The 12,178-nt window shown below is 33.5% G+C and overlaps 1 protein-coding gene across 3 annotated transcripts in view; it reads right to left on the reverse strand.

Moving 5' to 3' along the window:
* Positions 1-12,178, reverse strand: part of MACROD2 (mono-ADP ribosylhydrolase 2) — a 1,889,921-nt gene that overhangs the window by 1,829,497 nt on the left and 48,246 nt on the right. The window lies entirely within an intron of this gene.

Genomic DNA, 12,178 nt, shown 5'->3' on the forward strand with positions numbered 1-12,178 from the left:
AAGTGCTATTTGTCTCCCCATTATCTATTATCCACTTCCTGTCTTTAGTAATGATCCACACATACGTACACAAGTTTTAACAGGGTACAAGGCCAACCAGCTAGGGACTGTACTTCTAAACCTCCCATGCTAAGAGTGGCCATGTGACTAAATAATGACCAACCAAATCTAAGCAGAAGCAATGCTTAAAAAGGAAGTTAGTCCTTTGCTGCTTCTTTGCAAAATGGACACGTAGATGGTAAGGTAGCTTGGACCAGAGTCAGGGGTAACACCCTGTCAGATGGTTAAAGACCAAGACAGAAGGAACCAGGGTCCTTAAACAACCTTGTGGAACAGGGTCAGCTACCAACTCTGGATTGAGTTGTTGCATTAGAGACACATTTCTGTTTTGAGGCTCTGTAGTAGGAAGTCTTTTTGTTACAGCAATTGAACCTATAGTTTCCCACTGTACTTGGAAAAAAGTCTAAGATCCTTATTATAGTATGTGAAGTCCTACATAGCTCGACCCCAGTTGTTTTCTTCTTCCTGATAACTTTGCTCCAATCCATTTGAAATCCCACCTGAGATGCTCTTCCCCTAGATTTTCATGTGGCTGAACATTTCCATTAATATCACCTGCTCAGGAAAATTCTCACTAAACTACCTAAAATGGTCCCTTTTCCTCATTCAACATCTTACCCATTTTATCATCTTTACAGCAATTACCATAGTCTGAAACTATTTGTTGACCTGTTTGTCTGTTCTAGGTAAAATACAAATAATTTGAAAGCAGAAACTTTGTTCATTCATGACTACATCTTAAATATCTGGTACAATGCCTGACAGAAGGTACAATAAATAATGCTGAATAAAAGCTCTTCAAAAGATAAAACTCTTTACTTCGATCAGCACATTGGCCACTCTCAGCTCGGATGGCTCTTCACCCAGCTCTGCATCTCTTCTGGTTCTCCAAGTCTCAGCTTAAATGTCACTGCTTCAAAAAGGCCTTCTCTGACCACCCTATCTACCATGTAACCTCAATCCCAACAGCAGTCATTCCCTGCACCTTGTTTATTCCCTTCAGACTACCCTTCAAAATATAAAAGCGTCTTATTGACCTATTTATTGGCCATCTGGCCCAAAGAATATAAAGCTCTTTGAGATCAGCAGCCCCATCTAATCTTTTTCATTTATATTCTTATTTGCCTAGAAGACTATCTGGTGTTTTAGTAGGTGCACAATAAATTTAAGGGTGAATAAACTGATTATATAGTTATACAACAGTGTTGTCTCATGATTAACTCTTGAGATCAAACAAAATGCAAAAAATAATTTGAGAATAAAATTTAACCTGAATCAAAGAATTACACCAATAAAAGACAAGAATGAGAGAAAGGAGTTGGAAGTGAAATTGTTTCATCTTAAACTGGGGGAATTTAAAAAGAATTAATTTATTCTTAACCCAGATAATTAGAAAAATATAACGCAAATATTCAGAAAAACTTAAAGCTTCAGCAGAATTAAAAATAAAGTTTAATTACCTACACATGCACACAAAGAGTGCATAACAATAGCAGTAAAGCATAAAAATAAATTTAAGGAAAACATTTATGATTATAAATGAAAATGAATAAAAATTCCTACTTGTAAAAATCAATTACTCCCAAAATGAGTAAAAATTCAAAAAGGGAAAATACTTTTTTAAAAAATGGAGCAAAGATAGTAACTGCCAGATGAAAACAAAAGCAAAGCCAGAACAGAATTAAAGGGAAAAAAAGTTTCATTTTGTTTTGTTTTCAATGTGTCCTGGAATACAGAGCAGGATGTAGAGGACCTGGGACTGGATGTGAGACCCACAGGCAAATAACCTGTAGAGACATTATTGACAATTTCAATAGGTGACAAAATTGTGGTTAACTGGTACTGAGTTTATACAATTATTTTGATATTAACAGTATCCTCACACTATAGGAACACTTTTTGTTTCCTGTAATTTGAGTTTTTTTAATCAAAATATAACACACATGCACAAAACACTCACAAATAATAAATTACACAACTCACTGAATTATTCAGAGTCAGTATACTCGTGTAATCACCACCTCTGTCAAGAAATAGGACGTTACTAACACCTAGATATCTCCCTAATACCACTTCCCAATCATTATCCCTTCCTCCTCTCCCAAATTAACCACTATCCTGAGGTCCGATCCCCAGGTTAGTTTTGCCTGCTTTTTAAATTTTCTATACATGGAATTATATATATGTATTCTCTTATGCCTGACTACTTTTGATGAACCAGTATTATTGTGTAATTTATTCTCACTGTTGCATGGAGCTGTAGTGTATGCATTTTCATTGCTTGACTCATTGCTGTGCAGTGTTGGATTGAATACACCACAATGTACTTATCCATTTTTCTACTGATGGGCATTTTTGTTTCCAGGTTTTGGTCAACACAAATGCTGCTGCTTCTAATATGACTGTATTTGATTTTAGTGGATATCTGTATGAATCCTTATGAAATTGCTAGGATATATAGGTATCTGTGTACCTATTTAGAGCTGTGTACACAGAGCTTTAGTAGATGCTGCCAGAATTTTCAAAAGTGGGCAGCAGTATAGGAGTTCTGTTGCCATTCAACATTCAGCCGACACTTGGTTTTGTCAATCTTTTAAACTCTAGCCATTCTAGTGAATTTTGGTAGTATATCATTGTGGTTCTAATTAGCATCTTCCTGGGGAGCAATTTTTCACATACTTATTAGCAACCTGAATATCCTCTTTTGTAAAGTGCCTGTTCAATTCTTATCACTATTTTTCTATTGGGTTGTCTGTCTTTTCCACTACGATTTATAGGAATCCTTACATAGTATGGTTAAAAGTCCTTTGCCTGGTATATGTGCTGCAAATATCTTCTCTCATTCTTTGGTTTAGTTTTTAACTCTTTCATTGGTATCTTTTGATGACAAAAGTTCTTATCAATGGTCCAGCTTATCAATCCTTTCGTTACTAAGTTGTGTGTTCTATTTAAGAAATATTTTCCTATCTTAAGATAAAGAAGATATTCTCTTACACTGTCCTCTAGAGGCTTCAATATTTTACTTTTCACATTTAGATCTTCAATCCTATGTCCAGGGTGGGAAGCAGAGATCAGGTTTCATTTTTTTTTTTCTATTTGGGTATCCAAATGACCAACAACATTTATGGGAAAGATTATTTTTAATTGATGAAAAGTAAAATCCACTATGAACATATCAATTACAGACTTTTAAACATCAAACAACATAGTACTGAAACATGTCAAAAAGAAAGAAAAATGACACACACAACAGTAATATAAAACTTTAATATATTTCTCATAAGTATATGACAATTGAAGCAGTCAATATATAGGGATGTCTGAAATATGTAATAAAACCAATAATTAAGTATAGAGAACTGTATACCCTACAAAGGATTCACCTTCTTTCTCAGTGCCTAGGGAATATTTTATTTTAAATATTAATCTTATATGTATCACAAGAAAAAATCTTGAAAAATAGACATTGCACATGCCTTATTTTCTGCTCACATTACAATAAATTAGAAATTAACAACTGTACTTTAAACAAACACACACACACTTCATAATTTAAAAACAGCCTCCTAAACAACTCTTAGATGAAGGAGAAAATCACAGCTGAATTTACTGAGTACTTAGAAAGTAAAAAAAATTAATTTATATCAAGTAACATGGGACTTAGATATTGACATTAGAAGCACATTTAAAGCAATAAAAATTTTAACCAAAAAAGGAATACAAATAAGTGGGAGCATTAAGTCATTAGAAAAACCAAGAAGAGGTAATATAGGTAAAATTATATATATATTTTTTCAATTAGAGAGTAGAAAAACAGAAGAATTCAAAAAAAATTGCAGTGTTTCAAAAATACCAATAAAATACACATACCTCCAATCTAATTAAATATTTTTTAAATGAAAGAAAACACAAGACATAAAATTGGCTGTGATAAAAAGACTTTAATCAGATGTGGAAGAAATCAACTCTATACAAGGAAATCCTATGTTCAACTGTTTGCTAATAAATATTTTAAATTGAGTAAGTCGACAATTTTATGAAAAATGTAAATTATCATGTTGTCAAAAACCTAAGAGTAATAACTATAGAAGAAACTGTAAAAATTAGCAAATATGTATGAATTAGCAAATATTTATGAAAGGTACGATCTAATTATATCATGTAGTATCCATTTGCAATCTGCCTAACACCAGAGAAACTTCTTTGACACACTCTAAGATTCCTATTAAGAAGTGGTAGCCATTTATTCAATCATTTACTCAGTTAGTCATTCAACAAATATTTACCTAATGAGGATCCTGTATTCACTGGACTCTGTGCTAAAATACTAAGGATACAAACATGCACAAGCCAAACATGACCCCTGGCCTCTGGAAGTTACAGAACATGGACAAGTAGATATGCAATTGCAATATAAAATGCTTTATAAGAAGAGAACTCAGAGAGGGTAAAAAAGAATACTGACTCCAAGCCTAGTCCAATGAGAAAAAGGAGAAGAAAATGGAAGAGAGAGTTGCCACATGTTAAATGCCTACTCTCTGCTGTATCAAGTGTCAAAAAAAAGACATTCTCCTTTATTCCTCAGAGTAACTCTGGATAGGTAACTCGACTTTATGCACAAACTGATCAATGAAAGTGTAAGAATTCATACCCAAATTATTTAGCTCCAAACTTCTGATCTTTCTCTAATGGTATTAAAGGAAAATAAGAAGTCTAACTGACAATGAAACACACACACATCCCTAAACTGAGGAGCACTAAACAACACATGCTGAGGCAAAAAACCAGTGAAGTCAGAGATGGAAGTTTTCAGGTTAATTGATGCATTTTGAGAAGCGGTCGCTAGAGGGCGGCATTGCAAAGACTATGAAAAGCTTAAGTCAATAGGAAAAAAGGATCTGGGGTAAAACTATAAAGCACTTCAATGTTTAAACCCATTTTTAAGTACTAAAAAGGAAAAGGTTGAATAATTTTTATAATTTTCAAAGCATTTAAACTCAAGAAAATGAATGCACAGATTTTTCTTTAATCTGAAGTGTGTGGAAAATATTTCATTAGGGTTTCATAAACCAAAGATTACTGTAACGTTAATGAAGACAGATGAATAAGCCTATAAATATAAAAACTCATTTTGTAAATTATCTTCATTATAGAAGCTTTTCGGTTTAAAATTATTCAGACCAATCTATATTCTTATGACTTATGTCAGCATATTTATATAATAAATATACAGTCAAGAATATATAATAAATATATGATAAATATATAAATAAAATTAATATAATAAAATTAATTTATCACATATATAACTATTTTCAGATAGGCAGGCTATAATTAGATCATTCAAGTCAGGAACTTAATTTTAAGATCTGACAAATGGCAAAAGAAGAGAAAGAATTCTTCCAAAAGAAAATCATTGTCAGCACTTTCTCACCTCCCAGTCACTCCATAATCCAGAGTTTTGTAGATTCTGGCCCCATTGAAATTCCTTTAGACAAATTTGTCAGTGGCTGCTCTGTACCAACTCTGGAGGAGTTTTTGCATTCTTTGTTTCTGCACTTCTGTAGCAAGCGACACAACTGAATGGTTCCTTTACTGAAACAATGATTTTTTGTCTGTACAACACCCAAAGTACCAGACTCTTACCATGAATATTACTCTGTTATCCCTCTCACTGGTCACTGTTAAAAGTTTACCACTCCTTGGGGTTCCATCCTTAGCCCTCTTCTCTTCTCTCATCATAACTTTTTTCCTTGGAGAATCTTCACTCCACTATATAGAGAGCTTTCCAAATCTCATTCCCTAGCCCAGTTGTGACAACTGAACACTAGCTATCTCTATTTGGATTTTCCACAAGCATCTCAAACCCAACAAAAGATAACTTCCTACTCTGTCTGAGATATCCATCTCTTCTCACTCTCACTTGCTTGTAGAATTCTCTTCACCCATCTACATTGAGCTGAATTGTCACCTACTCTAAAAGTTTATTTCATTATTGACTGGGTCACACTAGATTGCAATTTTTCATTTGATTCTATCTTTCCACTCAATAGTGAGATCCTTTAGAGAAGAGATCCCATTTCACCCCTTCTAGTATGCTAGGCAGTATTAACAGGGAACTTGTAAACACCAGATCTCAGTAAATGTTGAAACAAACTGAACTAATGAGTCTCCAATGTACTTGCCGGGACAAGACAACTTACTCATTTGGAACTACCTAGCAGACATCTTTCTCTTATTGCTCCCTACAACCCCCTCCTCCCCACCACATACACATACACAGACACAAGGAGATCAACCTGCTTCTCCTCCCTAACTCAGTAAACGTCACCTGCCAGTTAGTAATTTCCAAACCTAGGAACATACCAAATTAGTCCACTCAACTCCTCTCCAAGCCAATTATTAACCAAGAGCTTTTGATTCTTCTTTCTGCATATCTGTTGCCTCCATCTCCACCTCCTCTTCAGTATCACACAATTCTTTCTCCTTGCAAAGTCTAACGGTGACCACGACTCCTCTCCTACCCCTATATATACAAAAAATTCTAAAAGCAAAAGTTGATCATATACACTCTTTCAGTCTCCACGGAATAAAGGCAAAACTTTTCAGAACAGCAAATAATCTTGCTGTTCAGTGTGCTTAGGGGACCAGCAGCATCAGCATCACTTGGGAGCATCACTTCACCTATGAAATCAGGGTCTGACCCCTGACTTACTGAACCAGAATCTGTACTTTAATAGGCAAATCATGTGCACACTAGTTTGACTTATCATGAAGAGGCACTGGTCTACTGGGGGAAGCGTATAGCTCAAATGGTAGCATGCATCCTCAGCATGCATGAGCTCCTGAGTTCAACCCCAAGTACCTCCAATAAAAATAGAGAAATAAATCTAATTACCTCCCTCACCAAAAAAAAAAAAAAAGGCACTGGTTAATGAGGTCTTTCATTAGGTGGTCCCTGACTCCCTCTGCCACTCTTGCATAGAGAACCCTCCACCCTTAGAAATGGCTAATAGGACTCTAGAAATCAATAGGTCTTTATAGTAAGTCTTGCAATTTTTTTTTCCATTTTCTGGTGTTTCTCAACCCACTCTCAAATTGATTCTCTACTTTTAAGTCTTAACATTGTCATCCTCTCTTCCATAAAGTCCTCCCAAACATATCCTCTTCTCCTTTACCCCTGTGCCCCATAAAAAAAGTACACTTTGTTTATAATTTAAAGAATCTCAGACATCACAATTTTTTTCTCATTCTTTGTATTCCAAGTACCTGAAGCAAAGTTAGGAGGGCTTTAAAATGTTAGCTGAATTAAACTGTAATTAAGAGTGAACAATCCTGATGGAGTAGATTGGTGTCTTCTATTCTGAGCCAGTCAGTTTCTGTATATAGGCAATAAACACATTTTTGTCCTTTACTGTAATAATAAAAATAAATGGAAGTAAACAAATGAAAGCTAAATTTAGAGATCTTATAACATCTCAGTAATACATTTATAATTAGGGGCTTCAAATCATAAGCAATGGATATTATTATCCATTATAATGTGAATTGTTATTGTTCCAAGTTAAGAAAAAAGGTCAGATATTCACCATTACCACTTTACACACTAGTAGCAAATATTTCTATCTATAGTGTTTACAATATGCCACGTCCTCTACTAAATACTTTACATGTATTAACTCACTCACCCTTACAACCTAATGAAACAGGTATTATTTTCATTCTATAGCTTAGAAAACGGAGGCTATGCACACAGATAATAAGGGACCCAGGATTCAAACAGAGCAGTCTGGGTCCAGAGTCCTTGCTCTCCCAATATGGTCTTTTTCATGTTAATTAAAACATTCGTTATCTGTAAGTAATATTAAACTTTTCAATTTTGTTTACTGGTAATTAATTAATTAATTTAGAGATCTTACTTCAAGAAATAATCTGGTGGTGACTCTAGCAATTTTACTTGAAGATTCAACTAAAAAGCACTACAAAATGGAAGTGTCACCTTGAGCTATTTCTGGAAAAATAAAAATATATCATACAAAAGAATCATTTGACAATATTGTCTGTACAAGTTTCAAGGTAGGAGGAAGTTGCCACTTTGGATAATAATTTTGAATGCCTGACTATGTATGTGATTGTAGGGTGGGACTGGGAGGATGTGGTCAGGATCTTTGTCACTATAAGCAATTAACTTTCACAAAGTAGGATCTGCAGAATGACCAAACAGTAATTTAGAAACTGAAGTTATCTTGTGGGTAAGAAAGTAGTAGAAGTACTACTAACAGCAGATTTATTCTTTCAGAGAAAAAAAAATTCAGGTATGAATTATCTACTTGCAAAATAATGAAAAGGAGGAAGAGTATTTAAGTGTTTAATTGGCTATTCTTGAAAAACAGATTTGTAGATAATACACTTTTACTAAATCCCTTATCCTGATTTCAAGGTAAAATGTGCCTGAATGGAAAAGAAAAAGAATTTTCCTTAAGGTTTAGGAAATTACTTTATTTTTTTAACAGCTGTATTGAGACATGATTTACATATCCACTTCCTTATTTCATTTATTAAATGAGGAGCAATGTGAATCTTAAGTAAATCATAATACTAAAAATTAGTACTGATTATAACAGGAAAAAATATGTACCACCAGTGGTTAATAAATGACTTTTCAAGGTTTTCAATGATCAAATTCCAGAGACTAATTCAATCTAAATGGTGTCTAATACCTAGCCTATACAAAGGACCAATTAAGTGTGACATCTAACTGGCAGTTTGGTAAACGGCTAATTCGAATTCTAACTGGCTATTGAAGAAAAGTGTATGTCTTTTACACACAGAAGAGAAGAGAAGCTTCTGATTTCTTTTCAATAATTCATCTTTTTTCTTTTTTGGATCTCCTTAGCTAATCAATAGCTCATAAAACCAAGTCATGTCCCAGACAGAAAGTATCCATAAGCCACCTTTGTATTGGCTAAGGAAAGAAAACCAAAATGGAAGTTTACTGAGAAAAGAGACACAGGAAAGAAAAAGATGATGAAGAAACTCACATAAATGCTTAAAAACAAGTATTTCTAAGATGTGCAATATAGGATTTTCTTCTCAACTACAGTGGAACTGGAACATGAAAACTGATGACATCTCCACCAAAGCAACTAAGTCCCATACCCACTGCTGTCATACATATTTAGATTCCAATTTTTATCTCAAGTTGATCAATTAATTCAACATTTATCGAACACTTACTAATTGCCAAGCACTAGGCTAGGTGAAACAGAGACAAAGGCCAATTAAAAACAGTGCTTTAAAAATTTCTTTAGGAACTCAAAAAGTAGAGAATAATTTTTCAATATCTATCTTACACTTTTCTGATCTCTCAGGGCCTACCAGATTTAATTCTTTCTACCAATATTTAATGAAGATATACAAAATACCAGGTGTAATACAAAGCACAGGGGATATAATGAAAAAGATCTTGCAGAGTCATAAAGAGGCCCTTTGTATGAGTTTAGTCCTTTATCACAAAAACACAGTGTAGGAAGGAAAAAGAGTGATTTGATCAGATTTACGTTTAGAAAGATTGCTTTGAGAACAATATGGATGGGATGAAGTAAAACTTTAAAGGTAAGCTGATGAGTTATGAAGCTGCCATTATAATCCAAATGAAAAATATTTAGAGTCTGATTTCAGGTAGTGGCAGGGGTGATAGAAATCGAGACACCAAAAATAAAAAAAATAGACATTTTAAAGAAGAAACAATTTAAGACCTGCTAGAAGTAGGTGTTATTGGAGAGTAGTAACTGATAAATATCTATAACTGGATAGCTGTTAAGGGTCCTTCTCCAAATTAAGGGTGAATAGGCTTGAAAAGAAAATAATGAGTTTAGTTTTGGACAAGCTGAGTTAGAAACATAAAGTAATAAACTTTAATACCTTAAAGTCATACACTGAGGTCTCAACTATGGAATAATGTTGGATATTTTCAGAGCCACTTATAAAAAAAGTTAACTCTTTGTGAAAGTCTACTGATTGAATTTGAAATACGTCAGATTTTTCCTAAATTTTAGCCATATGTATTTCCATACCTCATTGTATAATACTGGTGGAATCAGTTAATCATCTAGTAAAATCATCTCAATTTTCTCTCTCAGTAAAATAGAAATATTGTTATTCATAAAACTGTACCATTCCAACTGCACCTAAAATAAGTAAATGATTTGCAAAGTGTTTTCAGCTCTTAAAAACATAATTATAGTCCTTCTGATATTTTTTAACCAGTAAATAAAACAATAATAATTTGCTTGCATAATCTTGTTAGTTTTCAAAGCTTTCCTATCCATTGTCTCTCTCAATCTTTATAATAACCCTGTGAGTTATAACAAAAGCCAAATAACAGGTAAGTCTTCTGAAATGTACAAACGGCAAGTACAGAACCACAACTCATAAACCAGTTTACAGTTCATGCTGTACAAACACATATACTACAGGCTTGGCTATAATATAATACTGTATAAACTGTTTGAAATTTAGAAACTATAGTGTTATGCAACCCTTTGATAACCTAGTTGAAAGGAGAAAAACATGGTAATACAATTTAAGTTTATAACCATGTATGAAAATAATCAAAGGGATTTATATTTATCCAAGCTGAGGGAAAGAGAATTGGTAGAGACAAAAATGAAAAGCCTCTGCCTGTGAAAACTGGGTTCAGTAACTTGACTTAGTGGGAAGCTTAATAGTAAAAATTCATCTCGATCCCACAGACAATGTTTCTCCTCAAATAAACTTGAGGTTAATTTTTTTTAAGTTATACACACAATTCCATGGGCACAATACAAAATAAATTGAAGGATTTTGTCTCCTTCAATATTATTTAGTTATTTTCTGACACTTCCATATCAATTAACTGTCACTTTGCTGTATTTTAAAACTTACACCCTATGAACTCATGATGTTAACTGTACAAGCCTAAGACAGCCATAAGTATTTAATACTGTAAAACATTTTCCTGATGTAGTAGTAATCAGGGCTTAAAGAAAAATATTCCAATATTCTAGTTGACCAAAGTAATGTCCAACTTCACATCCACAATTCAGTATATTAACTCTACCTGCCCCCCCAAAAAAGTGTTAAAGCAATGTATTTTTACATGTACATGAAATATTACAATTTAAAATCAATTCTCTATTGTGCAGGGACTCTTTATCATGTTATCCTATTTCCAGAAGAGCTCTTAGTATTTATGAGTACAAACTTCTAATCTTATAGCTGAGTAAACAGAGGCCCAGAAATTTTTTCATCAGAGCCAGGTTCACAATGCCCAATTTTAATCAGTGTGTTCTCCAGCACAGTATTCAAGTAACACCCCTCTTTCTCTTTGTTACACTGTTGGATGCTCCCTTTCTGCCTGCTCCCAAGAAGGGGTAAAGAGAAGGAATACAAGTAAATTCAATTACATTTTGGGGGGCAATTTAGTGTCTCAAATGCAAGAAGAGGCTGAAGAGAGAAAGAAGGCTAAGAGAGAAAGAGGCTAAACCGAAACTAGTCCCTGTATAATAAGAACTTTGACGACATCTCAAATGTCTATACTAACCCAGACTCCCGTTAACTCCTTTAAAGCTGGCTTCTAACTTGGTGTTCTCATGGAATCATAATCAACATTGCACCCTCCTTGACTCATTTCACAGTAATAGTAAATTGTGTGTATCACTGAACACTGTAAATATTTTTATTTTTGTCTAGTAAATTATTTTATAAAGTTATAAAATACAACAAAGCTACACTTAAGTACTTTCTCCATAATTCTTAAACTCTTCCTCAAAAATTACAAAAGTTAACACTTTCACTGAAACCAATGTGATAATACAAAAAATATGAAAAAGGAAAAAAAACATCATCCCTATTTCTTCTTTATCCTCTATCCCATATATCAAGATAATTGTAATTTTTTTGTTTCAAATATATATACATGTTTTACAGAAACAAGTTTTCTAAAATAGGATACTCAGTGAATTATAACTTTCTTCACTCATTAAAACATCACAGACATTCCTTAGAATGAACAGAGAACCCATTTTTAATAGTTCCATAATATTCCATGACAACTATTCTCCCTCTGTGTACATTA

Source organism: Vicugna pacos, chromosome 19 (genome assembly GCF_048564905.1).
Source record: "Vicugna pacos chromosome 19, VicPac4, whole genome shotgun sequence".
NCBI lineage: Eukaryota > Metazoa > Chordata > Mammalia > Artiodactyla > Camelidae > Vicugna > Vicugna pacos.